Source organism: Paroedura picta, chromosome 8 (assembly GCF_049243985.1).
Source record: "Paroedura picta isolate Pp20150507F chromosome 8, Ppicta_v3.0, whole genome shotgun sequence".
NCBI classification, from domain to species: domain Eukaryota; kingdom Metazoa; phylum Chordata; class Lepidosauria; order Squamata; family Gekkonidae; genus Paroedura; species Paroedura picta.
Window position 1 is genome coordinate 49,983,138 of NC_135376.1, and position 14,710 is coordinate 49,997,847.

Genomic DNA, 14,710 nt, shown 5'->3' on the forward strand with positions numbered 1-14,710 from the left:
CAGCTAGATTTTAGTCTGGAAAAAAATATACAAGTTCTTTGTAAAATCCACTTTAGATCCCCATTGGGAAGAAAGACAGACAGGAAAAGAAAAAGGGAAGCAAGCAGTAGAAAATCCCATGAGCAGGAGAAAGCTTTTCCAGCCTCCCAGATATCAAGACATTAGGGAAAGGGCTGCCAACCCTGGGTTAAGAAACTCCTGTAGATCTGGGATGGAGACTGGGAAGGATGGAATCTGAGGAGGAGAAGGAGCTCAGCCCACCTTCTGAAGCTGTCATTTCCTTCCGGAAGCTAAGCAGTGTTGGCCATGGTCAGCATTGGGATGGGAGACCTAGAAAGTCCAGGGTCGCCACTACCCAGAAGCAGACAATGGCAAACCACCTTGGAATGTCACTAGGAAAATGCAGCTTTAGCAAGAAGAATCATACAGCTGCCCCCCTACTGCCCCCAATTCCTCACTGCCATCCTGGATCCTTTCACTGCTCCGGGGGGGGGGGGCTTACTGCCCACTTTAGGAACCCCTAGTATAGTTCTTTAGTTCCTGGCTGATATGTCTGACAAGGGACAAGTGTGCCTTTTGAAACCAAATAATTCCTTTACAGTTAAAATACTGAATCAGTTCTTCTTTTGACTAAAGATTTAAAGAGCTTGACAGCTGTTTGACAAGAGGGCCAAGTCTAATTACTAGGTTTGAAATAAAAGAACTTTGTAGTGTTTCGACTAAGGCAGCTAAAGAATTATTTTAAACTAATCTTAAAATCTGTTATAAAATCCTTTCATAATCTTAAATGTTTGTCTGTAGGACTGCCAAAATTTTAGCTCCTAATTAGTCAAACTTATTGCAATAAAATTGAATCTTTGCCTCAGTATAAACTACAGGTTTGGGTTTGTTCAGAATTACAAGAAAACTAATGAATGAACTTATTTAGAGAAAATAATAATGGAACATTAAATCTGAATTATCATGAGAACATGTTCCTGGGAGTAAATACCATTGAATGAAATGAGACTTGCTTCATAGTAGATCTACTTAAGATTGCCCCCTCAATGCTGATTTAATGGGAAGTAGCACTAGTTTATCCTGGTATTAAAGGGCTGTAATTAACAATTTATAGGCCTATTTAATAAACGATTTGTATTAAAGCTTTTGTAGTTGGTAGAATAAGGATAATCTTCTAGATGCTGAAGTCAAAATGATTGAAAGCATTGTGACAAAACTTTTCCATGAATTACAGGACTATAGAAAAGATAGGACATATAGAGAAACCTTGTCTAGGTTATTCCAGATTATGTTTAAAGAAATGTAGTAAAATTCACAGAATGATTATGAATAGCTGAGCTCTTATATTTCAGATTTGGTTTGTTGTGTTTTTCTGTTGGCCTTGTGTGTGTAATCAGGCCAGAAGTGGTTCTTTTCTCTCTCCCTTACCTCCTTTTCTCTCTCCAAAGCATTGTTTGGAATTTAACTGAAATTTCAGGAAATATAGTATTTTTTCAGTATATTAAAATTCAGTTTCTCTCTGGTCTGAATTATATTAGAATCAGAGTCCAGTAGCACCTTTAAGACCAACAAAGATGGGGCAAGCAACATATGGACCCATTATGCATGGGGGGAATAGCGCGCATTCGGGGTGGAATGGCGGCGACTAAAATCACAGATAATGCATGGTGACGGCTGCAACTGGCTACAGATTTAATGCATGCCGCCGAAAAAGCTGTGTTAGCGAAACGCAGAAGAAACTGCAGCTTCCCTGGCGACCAGGGCCCAATCTGAAGCGGCGCCAAAGGCGCCGCATGCATAACCAGGGAGTTCCGGGTTGAGTGCCAGAGCCACAATCAAAGTGGTTGCTGGAATGTTGCGGTAGGCAGGAGGGCACCAAAGGGAATGGGGACAGAAAGGTGGCCAGGGGTTCAGGGGAGCACCGCAGGCAGTGGGCCAGGACGCAAAGCACTGGCAGAGGGAACAGAGGGCAGCATGTCCCTATCTAGGGACGGCACAGAGGCCACGGCACCGATCACCCACCAATCTCCGAACCCTCCCCCAACCACAAACAACAGCACAGGTGAGGGGGTGTATGCAAACAGTAAAACAGTATAATAGAGCCTCTTGTGGCGCAGAGTGGTAAGGCAGCCATCTGAAAGCTTTGCCCATGAGGCTGGGAGTTTGATCCCAGCAGCTGGCCCAAGGTTGACTCAGCTTTCCATCCTTCCGAGGTCGGTAAAATGAGTACCCAGCTTGCTGGGGGGTAAACGGTAATGACTGGGGAAGTCACTGGCAAACCACCCCGTATTGAGTTTGTCATGAAAACGCTAGAGGGTGTCACCCCAAGGGTCAGACATGACTCAGTGCTTGCACAGGGGATACCTTTACCTTTAAAACAGTATAAACCGACTGACTGAGGAGAACGACTGAAGATGGCGCCGTAACAGCTGGGCTTCTGTCCGGCTCTTAAGCCATGCTTGAGGGTCAGGAGCAACCGCACCAGGCAGACCTGAGCAGATACGCAAATCTCGCTCGCCGGTCGCCCCAGAAACTGGGAACGGCATCCTGAGGGCCCTACAGATCCGTGGAGAGGAAGGGAGACTAAGCTCTCCGGATCGCCATGGCATGTGCTTAAGGTCATGATGGCGCCCTTGTCGTAAATAACTTTCTAAGCCTGAAACGACCAGCTGACCCTACATTCTTCCCAGATCATCTTTTACCAGACTGACAGGAGCCGAAGTAAAGACCGTGAGTTTTCTGGCTTTTCCTTTTCTTTCCCCACAAGCTCTCCCCCCCCCCCCTCAACCAATTTACAAGTGAATACTTTCGTCAAGTGAGAGGCTTCCAGCTAATTATACCCACTAACCAAACAAAGAGAGAGCTTAAAGAAAAGAGAGACTTTAAAGTTTTGTTGGAGAGAGTTTAGTGGGGGAAGCTGACTTGATACGGGGATCGACAAACTGATAATTTGGGATCGCTCGTGCTCCCACGAGACCTCACGAGACTTTCTGTTTATAGTTTGTGACTGCCTAGAACTATGGAAAAATTAACTAAGGCACAGCTTTTCCATTTGTTATGCGAAGGGAATTCAAAGATACTGAAAGCAGTCAATAAGGTGGAAAAGGAAATCCGAAAGACTAAGAAAGAGCTTTTAGACAGAACCGACGGTCTGGAAAAAACAGCTGATGAAAACACAACTCAGCCAACAATACTTCAAACGAGAATTCAGTGTCTGGAAGTTAATAACAGGAGGGGGAGAGAGCTAGGGACGTAAAAATCCAAAGTACCTTGGAAGAACTTGGGAAAACAGATTTAAGGAAGGAAAGCACCGAAAACCTGGAAGTCTATTTAGAGCAGGCAGTGATTTGGATCAGCAAAATAAAAAGAGTCTATTCAAAGGCAACAGCACGCAGGAAGCTATCAGGAGATATCTCTGTGTGACCAGAGGAAGAGATCCAGATTGATAAAGTATACAGAGCCTACTTAAAGGTGACTGCAAGCAAGAATCAAGCAAGAGACTTCTTTGGCCCTGACAGAAGGACAACTAGAAATTATGTAGGAATCATCAGACATTACTAAGGAAAAAAAACACAATTTCATTTTCTGCGACCACCTGAAGGATGTGATGAACAGTGGAGCATTCTCCTGGTTTCCTGTGGGATAGACAGCAGCAGTAACTTTTAGGTCAGGACCAATTTATGAAGGGGACTGACCTTATATCACTTAAGATAATAATAGAATATATTCTTATAACAGATCATACTCTCATATGTATTAACAATCATTTTGCTAAGAAAGATGGTAAAAACGTCTAGATTAGGATTAATATGTGATGGGAACTGAATATGTATGTTAAAAGAGGATGGCAAACCATATCAGCTGGTCGCTTTTTTCTCTTTACTTTTCTGTAAATGCTTCATATAATAATAAATAATAAAATTATAAAAAAAAAATAAAACAGTATAAACCAGTAGAATCAACGGGATGGAGTATTCACTAAACCACAAAACAGGGTTAGAAGAAGGAGAGTAGGTGTTTATACCCCTCTTTTCACTACCTGAAGGAGTCTCAAGGCAGCTTACGATCGCCTTCCCTTCTTCACCCCACAACAGGCATCCTGTGAGGTAGGTGAGGCTGAGAGAGCTCCGACAAGATTGCTCAGTCAGAACGGCTCTAGTAGGGCCTAAGGTCATTCAGCTGGTTGCATGTGGAGGAGCGGGAAATCAAACCAAAAATCTAAAAACAGAATTGAAGCAGAAGCATACCTATACCACCAGGTCTTCGGTAGAGGACAGGGCACAGCAAATCTAGAGGCCCTTCTATATTTACAGCTACGTCTGAGAATATACTTAAGAACAATTATATTTTGATAACTTAGTGAATCATTTAGTACAGTGCAATTCAGTTGCCTGCATAGCAAAGCCCTCTTAATTCAGCTTTGCATAGTTTTTGGATAGTCAAGAGAGTGGCAGCTTTCCTGTCCTCCGACTTTAATATATGATGTTTTTGTGTGAGCCATAAAATGGGTCATAAAGTGACATACATTAATTCATTGAAGGATCCCATCTCAGCATTGATTGTACCTGCTTAACTCCAGCAAGGCTGAATCATTCAATAAGTATCATATGCTACTGAACCTTTTGGAATCATTTTCATTACTTTGAAGTTAATCTGAAATATTACAGGTATATGCCTGTAATCTATTACATTACACTTGAACAATCAGGGTGCCTGGTCAAGTTATTCCTTACTATTTTATACTTCTCCTAGCCTGAAATAGTAGACTATGAATAAAACTGTGAAGCAGGTCTTATCTTCAGGCATACAGTATAAAAAACAAGGGGGAAAGGCATGTTATGAAAAGGTAGAGAAAGAAGATCAGTCACTTAATAATGATTATCACTTGGTTGGTTGTAGATTAGTCACCCAGCAGTTCATAGTGGCTGGGTGCCCATCCTTGCATTTTAGTAAATGCTATTATATTCTAATGACTTCATGTGGCTAGGATTAATCTTGTATTACACTAGCTCAATCTTTCTAAACTATTTTTACTGTTGAGAAACGCCTAAACCAGTGGTTTTCAACTGCCCTAATTTCGCGACCCCTACAGTAGGGACAGCAGCAGCATGCTTGCACATGTGTGCATGCGCAGGCACACATGCTCCGCTGCTCCTCCTCACCGTGGCGCTGACTTCCTCCGCGCAGCCTTGGTGATCTCCGCAGCTTCCATGAGCTCCGAGGCAGTGCTGCCACCGCCAAGCTGTCTCAGCGACCCCTGGGAAAGGGCCAAATGACCCCTCGAGGGGTCGCAATGCCCATGTTGAGAACCACTGCCCTAAACATAACCATATATGGTCATATAATCCAATAATTGTTTTAAAGGTTTTTAAAAAATATAAAAATTAACTCCCACCCATTCAGAATACCCTTCTAGAGCCGTCAAAAAACCCCAGGGTGTCATGAAACCCTGGTTGAGAAAGACTGCACTAGCTGTTTAGCAGAATAGCTTGGAATAGAGCAGAGAAAGTTGACTGTGGGCCATGTAGGAAAATAATTTCAAGAGAAACTTTCTGTTGAAAGTATGTTGTAAAATGTGTATACGCGCAGGTAAGTTTTGGCTTCCCTATAACATCACTATGTTTGAGGCTGTTGTGGCTGTTGGAGAATCTGTATGGTTTATTCTGTATCTTCTCCTTGAATTCTCTAGTGTGGTGCAGATGACAGCCTCACATGTTCACTGAATGTACAGGAAAGAACAGTGGAAGCAAGTTTTGCTTGCCTGCGTGTGATTGCCTGGTCACCAGCAAGGGCTGTGTGAACTCTCTCTCTCCTCATGATCAGCAGGGTTCAAAAGCCAGCATGGTTGATCACAGGGAGGGGGAGTTTCTGAGGCCATTCCTTCCGAATAGTCATCTTTGCAAACAGGCAGACAGTCATCTGGAGGCAGGGGGCAGAGCCAAAGCATTTGCTTATACTTTCACAGAATGCATGGGGATGTTGCGTACAAACAAGCTTATGCACTTAAGGCTTTGGCAGTATATACAGATGGAATAATTGTTGCGTTATTGTCAGTTGTTTCCAATGAAGAAAACTCTGCTTGGTAAAGCTGTTTGCATTCCTATGGTTTGTGGTATAAGGAAATACTATGTTATAAAAATTTTCCAATTATTTCCCTAAGGATCCTAGTTGTACTGCCAAATCCTTTGATGCCTTTGGAGGAGGGGGGGTGAGAATGAAGTAAAAAGAAATCCTGTTTCTAAAACATTATTTTTCAAAAGTATCCATGGCCAATTTGGCCATGATGATGACTTCGTTGGAATGGTGTTGACTAGGCTAAGGGAGAAAGGATGACATCTTAAATCAATACATCTGAGCAAAACAGCAAATAAACACCATTAGTTTGCCTAAAGCAGTCAATAATCTCAATAAATATTTGTTATAAAATGTTTCTATGTTTGTTCAACCTCAAACTATGGCTTAACCAAGCAACAATTGAGTAAATTATAAGGTTGTGAGGTCTAAACCCTTACATTTGTTTTCTACATCCTTCAGAACTAACACACCTGGGATTATAGCAGATGATGATGTTCAAACATACCAAAATCCTCTTAATCTCAAGAGTGGTGACCAATTTTAGAGACCAAAAATGTTATATTGTGGGTTTATTTAGATGTATACTTCATGTAAGTCACCTTGAGCCCCCTTAATAAATAAATATTTATACATGTTTTGCCTCTTATAAGGCGTCCCTTGAGTTATGTGCTTTGCTTTGTTTTACTTACAGGTCAGCTGTGTTGATAAAGGAGAACTGGGAAAGTAATATCCAGGTAATGAGAATGTTTATGGTGAAAATGTAATAGCTGTAGAAGGATGAATATTTTTGTGCTGGATTGTGGAGGATAAGAGGATTCATCAGTTATGATACCTAGTACTTCTGAAAATGTTGGTGGCTCTAATACCAAGCAGCACAAAAGAAGGGGCAAAAACTCAACCCAAAAATGGAATTGGACACACACACACACACACAACTAGTTCCTTCAAAACAAGATAAGCCTTTTGGTTATTCCTGCCATATACTGAGCAATAAACATTACAACGCAAACTAGTCTCTGTAGTACACATTAAAAGCAGTGCAGTATACTCTTAGTATCACTGATTGGAACCAATCAATAAAATTAGACCAGATGTTTTTCAGCCACAAATGCCTTCTTTAATTGTCCCAATTTAATACCACATATACATTAATATGAAGGGATCTGTATCATAGTTAGCCATGTAATATATGTATGTTGCAACCATAAATCAAGAACGTATGATGGTCAAAGAATGGTACATTGCCTAGAGCACGGGTCTCCAGTGTGTTGCCCATTGGGGCTTTTCCCCCTTAAGGGTTATGACTAGCCACAAGATCTGATTGGCTGTGCAGATTTTTAAAAACATTGCTTTGGCAGCATCTTCAGTGTAGCAACCATTTTGTGGTTGCACCTACCACCCAAGCGTCAGAATTCCAAAGGTGTCCACCAGCTCAAAAAACATTGCATACATTGCCTTAAAGAAAGGGAAGACTACAGTTGTGATATGTAGATAAGTGTAATATTTCCTTTGATTAGAATGCAGATGAAAAGCCAAGAGACTATTGGACCCTCTGAAATGAAAAGGGAAAAGTTATATTCAAATGAGTTCACTGTTGTAAACGGAAATTATTTTGCTGAAGTTATGCTATGGGAGAGTAGACCTTCAATTTGATTTTAGGTTTTAATTTGACCTGTTCAACCAATCAGGTGATTCATAATTTGATTTGTATTTGCATTATATTGTTTGTAGTCCAACTGAATAAGACACATCTTCTGTCATACAATTCCTAGGGACCACACTGAGTGAGACTATGAGGCTTGTCTAATACTGTACTTGTAATAATAATCATTCATTGTTAATTGTATGAAATATTCTTTTAACGGAAAATTCAAGGTTACTATAAAACCTTAAATGTAAAGTATAAAATCTTAATGTAAAGTGTTAAGTTACTGTACATAGACTGAGTGCTACAGGTCACTAAATTTCTATTTGAAACTCTCCCATTGAGTGGAATCTGTAGCTGACCATGGCTTATCCTATTTGTATATCAGTCTGAAAGTTGTTCTTGACAAGTCTCATCCACAAGGATTTCAAAGGGCATTTTCCCATATCCTGTGTAAGAACAGCTGGACACAAGTTGTTACCCTCAAGTTGAAATTCTGATAAGTAACATGTGGCTGGCCCCAGACAAATGGCTTTCTCCTCTTCCATCAAGTGGGAAGTGGAACATGACACAAAAAGGATTGTACAGTTTTCTTTGTGACAAAACTGTTCTTGAAACATTTTTCAAAGATTCTCCAATGGTGAGTCACCAGCAATTTTCAGGAATCTTGTGATGAGTTTTTCAGGTTACCAGCCCAGGAAGTGTTAAGAATTGATTTGGAAGGCAATCTTTGCCTATAGCAGGATGTATTTCAGTATAATTGGGAACTGGGGATGGAATATATCAAAGAAGGCCAGTGCATGGGAAGGAACCCCCAAAGCATTGATGAGGTAAGGGGCCCTGTTTCCTCCACCTGTATACTACCACTGTATTATATCAGATAAATAAAGCACAAACTGCACAATTCTGAGATGTTACAGGACGTCTTAACAAATATGATTGGAAGAAAACAATGTGATGTGTCTGTCTTAAAACCCACCTCATTATGCAGTCTTCCATCAGCCACTCACAGATGGCTGGGGTGGAGGCATGACCGTTATCTTCCACGAATCCATTTTCTGCAGACTTCCAGTGCAACCTATCACTGGCATTAGCTGTATGCTCATTTTGTTACAGACTATGGATAGGGTAGTCATTCTGCTTGTTTACTTGACACCTAATTCTCCAGTGGGCACCTTGTCTGAATTGGTAGAGGTGATCTCAGATATAGTTCTGGAGACACCCAGCACAATCATTCCAGAGGACTTCAGCATTCATACAGAGGATACCTCACCAAGGGTGGCCCTTCTTTGTCTGCCTTGGATCTCTCCCAAATCATTATTGGCATGAAAGAAGTCATACCCTGGACATACCTTTTGCAATGAATCTGAGGGAAGGAATTTCTTTTCCTTAAAAAAGGGGGGGAACAACATCAAGGGGGGGAATGGAAATCCAACAAATAAATAGTTAAAAATGAAAAACAAAGAAGTATACATGATGCAACCCCCTCCCCAGAAAACACTTAGAAAAGGTACTTAAATACCTGAAAATTAATCTATATGCAGTTGTCATCTTTGAGGGAAGGTTGGTTTCAGGACTGGAGATTCATCCGGAATCATGGCCTACTCAAAACCAAAGTCAGTATGGCTCCAAAAACCTGTAGAAGACCTAGTTAAAATAGTCTACCCATGGAGCCTTATGAATCCTACTCAACTCCAGAATGCTCTAGGGGATTTCAGGATTGCAAACACATGCTCTGAGGTTGCAGTGGAATCATTGGATGTGATAGTCTTTGAAGTTATTGAAAATGTTGCCTCAATCTCTTGTGCTCTTGAGACGAAACCCAACCCCCTGTTTTACCACAGAGCTAGTTGATTTACAGATGGACAGGAGACATAGAATGGCATTGGTAAAGAACCCATATTGAATCTCACATACCATGTTAGAGTTCACTGTAAAATTTATAGAGTGATGGTGAGGGCAGCTACAAAATATTACTTCTCTGTTGTGACTGCATCCGCTAGTTCATAACTGTCCCAGCTATTTAAGGTTACCTGGCATCTGCTGAATCCTAAAATTAACCCTTCATTCTATCAGGAACAGACAATTAGTTGTGATAGATGTGCAAGATTTTGCTGATAAAATATGAAGAATATGCTCTGTTTTAGATGCTAGTTGTAACATAGGTCCTCCAGACAAATTTCCTAATAAGCCCCCTATTCTATTTATGGACCACTTTGACCCAGTTTCTATGATGGATGTTGACATCTGTGAACACAATTTGTGTCCTGGATCCTTGACAAATCATGTAAATATCACATCAACAAATCTTTAATATCTATTATAAATCAATCATTAACTCAGGGCATTTTCCTTTGACCACTCGGAGGTGACTGTGCATCTGCTACTTAAAACCTACACACACAACCATTCCTACAGAAAAATGGTTTAGGCAATTATTGCCCCTTCCTAGGCAAAATGATTGAGAGTAGTAGCAGGCCAACTCCAGGTCTTCTTGAATAATTCTTCTGCTGTAAAACCTTTTTAGTTTGCTTTTGTATCAGGGAATGATCTTTCATTCAGAACCAATTTATGCCTACGTTGAATGGATAAGGTAAAGACTTAGAAATTGTGGAGTTTGGGGCCAAATTATGGGGCGTATGGAGCTTTGAACCATTACTTATATATTACCAATGCTTATCTTCCCCCCTACTGTATGCTTGCTATTGTTTTGTATTTGCTTTAGTTCTGATAGAATAGTAAAAACAGGATGTGCTAATGGAACTATCTTCTCCGGAAAGGAAAGAAGTATTATTGTCACTGTAGATTTCCTTTTCCTGTTCATTTGGGGAACTTTTGGTTAACTGATCATCTTTTGCCATTGTACTCACAACTATACTCTGTAATATGTCAGGAAATTCCCCTTCTTTCTTAGCCATGTTTCAATGCTGATTGTGCTAATGTTCATGTTTTGGAAGAATACTGTGTATAAAAGCTGTGACACCTTGAGTTTGAGTATGGAGCTGATTTAATTCATTACAGTTGTGTCAAGGTTAATTTTAGTTTATGAGCTTATGGTGAAATCCTAAAAGCACTTCCCTGGGAGTAAGCACCATTGAATAGAATTCCGAAAAGATAGATGTGCTGTGACAATGCACCAGAATACCTACTTCTAATTAAATTACATTATTTTCAGATGCATTTCTCTTTCCTGCTCCGCATACTTTAAAGGCATATTTAACTTTTCTTATTCTACAAATATACAGTTTTCTTTTTGTAAGTATATCATAATTTTATCAAATGAATTATCTATTAATGTTAGCATTTTTATGCACCTTTCAAAAAAAAAACCTATAAATGTTCAGTATGACAACAATACAATACCTTTATTGGCATAAAGTAAATGTTCAGTAGAAAATAATGTTACTTTTAGAGGTAAATAATGCCCTAACCGTCCCTCACAGGCTAGTTGATGCATAATTTCATTCTAGATATGGAATATTCTATTTTAGATCTGAAATTTGTATTCCAACTAACAGATAAGTAAAAATAATTGATTTTTAGAAGCGGGGGGGGGGGATTGCCCAGGTTGGCAGCCATTTCACCAATCTGTTTTATTACCAAATATAAATGCATTAGTAATACATGTATAACCATAATACAATAACTGATCTTGGACATCAAAAGATACAATAACAATACTAAATACCAGGACACATACCAATATAAATAGAGTGATGGCACTGTCCCTAGACTTTCTAATATACAAAGCCAGATACAGCCATTCATTAAGTTTAATTACATGAAAGAAAAAAATTGCAACAGCCATAGTAATTTTATAGTCTTTTTCTTTCAAAAGGATTTGCATCTGAATTCATAAGATTTTGAACAGTCGAATAAACAGTGAAGCAAGGAGTCAATGCATTCTTACAACTACAAAATTTTTCATCCAGTGGGATCCTTCCATAACATCCATGCAGTTCTGCCATTGGATTAGAGTTTAAATGACCCATCATAAAGGCTCTTCTCTATCTGGGAACTGTCAAATAATCTAAATAGCCTGGATAAGATTTTGAATATGGCAATGCCAAATAAAAAGGAGAACATATTACACATGCCTGCATTCCAACACTCATCTCATCAAAGCCAATCTAATTTTTGCCCATTTATTTCTCAGTTACATCCAGGAGGTTGTAATCGTTTAGTAAAAAACATAACTTTGGACTTGTTATTATTAATGTCCAATTTCCCCTTCTAAAAGGTGCCAAAGACTAATTGGAGTGTGTGAGAGTAACCATCAACATATAAAAATGGCATGACATGGGTGTATTATCTCTCCTGCCTTCGGGTTGCCTCCCCCTCAGTCAAGCTCTGCTTCAATCATGTCCTTGTCTCTTTAAGTTACATTCCTTTTGTTCCTTCCCTCCTCCCAATACAGGGTTGAATGGTTATATCTTCCTAAAGTGGTACAAGAGCAATGTAGGACGGACTATATCACTGGTTCTCAACCTTCCTAATGCTGCAACCCTTTAATACAGTTCCTCATGTTGTGGTAACCCCCCAACCATAAAATTATGCAAGTGTTCTTTCAAAGAAATTAAACCAAAACTGAACAATGGCGTGAGGATCCATTATACATGATTGTATATAAACTGGATTTTTCCGGGGTTTCTCAGTTCAGTTCTGCCTCTTGTCCCACCATGCTGATCTCGCTGTTTTCCACTTCTCCAGACAGACAGACGTTCTATGCTGATCTACCCCTCAAGGCTGTTGTGTAGATGGCACCCCCCACCCAAGCTGCTTGCCCTGCTGCAAACCCTGTAAAAGGGTCATTCGACCCCCCAAAGGGGTCTCAACCCACAGGTTGAGAACCACTGGTCTATATGGTTAACCAAGAAGAAAAGGAGAGACCTATCCCAATGGCAATATGATAAAATAAGAATCAAGATAAAGAGTGTCCTTTCAGTGTGCTTTTCATAGAATCATAGAGTTGGAAGGGGCCATACAGGCCATCTAGTCCAACCCCCTGCTCAACGCAGGATCAGCCCTAAGCATCCTAAAGCATCCAAGAAAAGTGTGTATCCAGCCTTTGCTTGAAGACTTCCAGTGAGGGGGAGCTCACCACCTCCTTAGGCAGCCTATTCCACTGCTGAACAACTCTGACTTTGAAATTCCCCCCCCCCCCTAATATCTAGCCTATATCGTTGTACTTGAAGTTTAAACCCATTTTCTTTTTTAATCAGCAGGACTTCTGCCAGAACGGCATCCAGATAATATCTGATTTCAGTAAAAACACCTTCCCCAATAACAGTAATTCTTCATCATTTACATCAATGATATCTTGGTTATATCTTTCTGCCAGCTCAAAGAATTGTGGGGGAACATCTCATCTTCCTCTGTATACTCCTCCACCACAATTTCTTCTTTATACTTCCCTGACAGACTCCATAGCCTCTCCCCACTCCATTCCTGCTTCTTTTTCTCATTCACACCTACCAGCAAGCCTAACTTTATTTTCTGCAGCCTGACAGCCTCTCTCCATGAAAAGTCTGGCAAAATTGCATAGTGGCTGCCACCTCCAGGCCAGGCTGAGTTGTGTGGAGGGCACTAGTGCCAGGCAGTGCTGAGTTGCTTATGCTGGGCAAGGCTCAGTGGCACTGTAGCAGTCCTACTGAGCTAGGACAAGCTCAGTTTTGTGGGTAGTGAGTCTCTGGTGGTCACTCCCTGGTGTGTCTTCAGATAGCCCTCCTCCATCAGGGAAAATGGCAGGGGAGGGGGCAGGACCTTTTATAGTGGTGTTTTCAGATAGAGAAACTAAGCCTTGGAGGCAGCACTATTGTGTTTGCTTTGCAACCTCCAAAAGAACACTGTGCATACTTTTCTTAAAGCTAAAGGTATTTTTATTATTTTGGGGAGTTAGCTGCTTGATTTTTTCCCTTATATTTGAGATCTTTCAGAAAACTTGTGACTTTTGGTTTGTGGGAAATCTGCCCTTATATCATTTTTGCAGATCTATTAATAATATATTCTTGCTTAGGTTTGGTAATACATCTGTGAAGTCAAACCAGGCATAGCCCTTTGAAACTTTCCCCCTCCATATTACAATGAGAGTGTTGTTTGGCTGGCTCATTTCTTTCGTTCTCAAGCCGACCTCACCCAATCCTCCAAAGTAAAAATGTTAAAAACCGAAGCACAAAAAACATTTTGTATTTTAATGTTTCATGAAAGAAATGACCAACAGGTTTTCAAGAGCCCATTGTATTATTCGCACAACTAGCTTTACTGCTAGTTATAAACAACAAATAAAGGTGATTTATTTACAGATTGCTTTCAAGTAGCAGATCAGCAGTGCATGTCTCCAGACAAAGGAGAAACCTGGTTGAGGTAGATAAATTTAAGCTAGTTACAGCTTCAGATAGTAGCTTGAAATTGTCCTAATGCTTTCAGACATAAACCAGGTTTTTACAGACTCGCCATTAGGTTGTATTCTCACACACAGATGATTCCACCAGTACCAGCCTGCCCTTTCCTAACAGTCAGGCTAAATGGCAAAAGGTCTGTTCATTACCAGAGACAGGCTTAACAGATAATCTGTTCTTTCTCAGATCACGCTCCACACTACCAAGTAGAGCTACCCTTCACTCTGATCTTTTCTGAGCCAGGCCTGAGCTCTCACTAGTCTCTCCCTGAGGCAGAACTCAACTCCACACTCTCCTTGATGCAGACCTGAACTAAACTCCTGTGTTTCTCTCCTTCTGTAAGATAATTGGATGCTGGAGCAGCATTTCCCTAGGCTCAGCTGTGGCTGTTCTTTACGTATTGGGACAGGACAACCTTCTTTCTATCCATCTCAAATGGGAAGGATGAAGGGCAAGGGTTGTTGGATCTCAGAATCTTCTCCTGTTTCATTGTGCCCAAACTAAATAATCCATGCTTCTTGTTGTAGAACAACTGTTCTAAGTGGTTATGGTGGCCCCTAATCTGGGGAACCAGGTTTGATTCCTCATCCAT

The 14,710-nt window shown here is 40.5% G+C and overlaps 1 protein-coding gene across 8 annotated transcripts in view; it reads left to right on the top strand.

Moving 5' to 3' along the window:
- The window catches only part of ADD3 (adducin 3), a 119,614-nt gene that overhangs the window by 40,360 nt on the left and 64,544 nt on the right, over window positions 1-14,710 (top strand). For 4 of the 8 annotated variants that reach the window (XM_077349671.1, XM_077349672.1, XM_077349673.1 and 1 more), the window contains exon 2: window positions 6,767-6,809. The exons of the other annotated variants lie outside the window; for them this stretch is intronic. The gene's annotated coding sequence lies outside the window, so the exon portion shown is untranslated. The remainder of the gene's footprint in view (window positions 1-6,766; window positions 6,810-14,710) is intronic. 8 annotated transcript variants of the gene reach the window in all.